Source organism: Rhagoletis pomonella, unplaced genomic scaffold, assembly GCF_013731165.1.
Source record: "Rhagoletis pomonella isolate Grant_MI unplaced genomic scaffold, Rhpom_1.0 Rhpom_scaffold_00005, whole genome shotgun sequence".
Taxonomy (NCBI): Eukaryota; Metazoa; Arthropoda; class Insecta; order Diptera; family Tephritidae; genus Rhagoletis; species Rhagoletis pomonella.
Window position 1 is genome coordinate 22,334,751 of NW_023458559.1, and position 3,083 is coordinate 22,337,833.

Here is a 3,083-nt window from a genome sequence, read left to right on the forward strand (position 1 = left end):
AATTTTAGTCCGATTTCAACAATTTTCAACGGTTTGCTTTTATGTGGCAAGCACAATAACCATACCGAGCTTGGTACAAATTGCTAGAACGGTTAGCGAGATACATATATGTGATCACAAGTGGGCGGTGCTACGCCCCTTTTCCAAAATTTTGTCATAAACGTATTTCTTGGTAAAGAATTGTTGCAATCATCAATTTTGAATAAATTAGCTTCAATATTTACTGATTTATCGAAGATTTTGTATTTCTCGAAATTACCGTTATATGGGATGTGGGCGTGGTTATTGTCCGATTTTAGAAATTTTCGGCCAATTGGTATGCTGTACCAGGACCAACAACTGTGCCAAGTTTGGAAGAAATTGGTGTAGCGGTTACCAAGATATACGCATGTAACCATAAGTGGGCGTGGCTACGCCCATTTGCCAAAATTTTGTAATATTCTTATTTTTCGTCTAAAACTCATTGCAAATATCAATTTTGAGTGAATTATCTTCAGTAGTTACTAAAATATCGCAGTTTTCGTTTTTCTGAAAATTACCGTTATATGGGAGGTAGGCGTGGTTATTGTCCGATTTTTAAAATTTTCGGCCATTTGGTATGCTGTGCGAAGGCCAATAACTGTGCCAAGTTTGGAAGAAATTGGTGCAGCGGTTACCAAGATATATACATGTAACCATAAGTGGGCGTGGCTACGCCCATTTTCCAAAAATTTATAATATTCATGTTTTCCGTCTGAAACTCATTGTAAGTATCAATTTTGAGTGAATTATCTTCAGTAGTTACTAAAATATCGCAGTTTTCGTATTTCTTTAAATTACCGTTATATGGGAGGTAGGCGTGGTTATTGTCCGATTTCGCCCATTTTCAATATCATCCGTCCTACGCCCAAAAGAAGTTCACGTACCAAGTTTCGTTAAGATATCTCAATTTTTACTCGAGTTATCGTGTGCACAGACGGACGGACGGACGGACGGACGGACGGACGGACGGACGGACGGACGGACAGACAGTCACCGCTTAATCGATTTCTCTTTTCATTCTGATCATTTATGTATACATTTGTCTATATCTATCTCGATTCGTTTTGCCTGTTACAAACAACCGTTATGTGAACAAAGTTATAATACCCTTGTGCACAAGTGCGCTCGGGTATAAAAATGCTCGTACATCTCGTCGCTACCATGTCTAACTATCGATTGTGAAAATCTGCACTTTTCAAAATTTTGATTTGCCACTAATAATTTTATTTCGTATAGCAACATTGCGTAAGTTATTGTTTTTGACAACTTATTTGTTGGTTAATGACTGCAAATAGTTTTATAGAAAATTAGATACGAGAAATAATACTTTCATAAAAATTTAAGTACATACATAGATTTAAAAAGCTGCTTGAATACAAAAGTTTTATGAAAATGTCACATTAACAGGTCTATTCTGCGGTGGTAATAAAAAGTTTGTAACCGGTAAATAAAGTTCCTGTCAATTTTTAAACCCTTTTCGCATTCTGTATACTCTTGTAACCGGTGAATTTTGTTACCATCTCATAAGCTGGTAACAAATTATTGCCCCGTGAAATATGCAATCCCAGGATTTGCACCTATCTTCATAGCTGAATTGCTGAATATTTTAACTGCATTACCAACGTACCTAGAATCGCGGTGACAAGAACTGGTAACATTTTTTGGTAATACAATTTTCCGGTTACAAAATCTTCGGTAACGTGCAGAATAGACCTGTTAACAACTGTCTAAATCTACGTTATTTTTTATAAATAAGGCCGTAAACATTTCCTTACATCGTCAAATTCCATATTCTACTCTTTCAATTTCACTGACCAGCGCCGCAAACGATATCAACTAGTAGGCTAACAACCAGAATTGAAATTTAATACGCAAGTACTTACCGTACTGCAAGTATACATAGAGTAGATTTGCTACTCCCTTTTGGCAGCAGCAAATATCTCTCGTACGCGATAAGAGAAAGTAGAGTACCTACTTTGGTGGAGTAATAGCAAGTACGTCAAGTATTTACTCTCTCAACGCCAAGTAGGGTATGTATACGGAAAAAGAGTAACCATGTGTTGGGAGTAGAGTACACTGCAAGGAGTACTTATTGAACGAAATGCGGTAAATACACTTGCGCTGGACTCTAGTATGTATGTATGTACAGTAGGGTGTCCCAGAATTTTCTCGGGAAATATGTATAGTTACGGTGACCTAATTTATGGCAGCCGAATACGGGACAAAAAATAATTTTGCCTCTTTTTTCCACAAAAGCTAGAGGATTTTAAAACCTTTTTCAATGATCCTAGATTTATAGGCTCTAAAACAGCATTTTTTTTGGCATATATGGGCAAATCTAAAAAACAGGTAACCTTGGTGTTTTTTAGCTTTATTTTCACTGTTGGAAACTATATCAAGCTGGTTGCTTTTGGATATAATTCATTGACGTATACTTGAAGCCTCAAAAAAAATTTGGATCAATTTGCCGCATAACTTTTGAATTATAGGTGTTTAAATAAAAAATAATAATGAAAACAAGTGAATTTTTTATGTAATTTTTAAGAGGTGAAAAATTAATTATGCCATAACTTTTGAAGCACACCATATACTGATTTGAAATTGTATGTGCAATTAGTACTTATGTGTACACTTCAAATGTAGTAGGTAAGAAAAGTGTGCATTAAAAAATAACGAAATGGCAAGTAACTCAAAGTCTGTAATTCCACATTTCACAATTTTCAAAATTTTCGGTTTATCGCGTATAGTTTTTGAAGCATTTAAGTTTAAGAACTTTTTAAGTATGTATTGTATACTACAAACAATTACGAATAATTTCATACCAGAGCAAGAGCTGTGCTTTCAGAATAAACCAACTTTTAAAGATAAAATATTCTGCGATCTTGAGCGTAACTTTTATTCTAAAAACACTTTAATTAAAGCCACATTTGGAAAACACGTCGACACGATCTAAATCTTTCTATAACTGCTAGTCCTTATAAAATTACATATACCTGTAAAATGCTTCAAAAAATGTATCTCTAGAAGTGTGTAAAAACCCTGATTTACTACTCTTAATGATG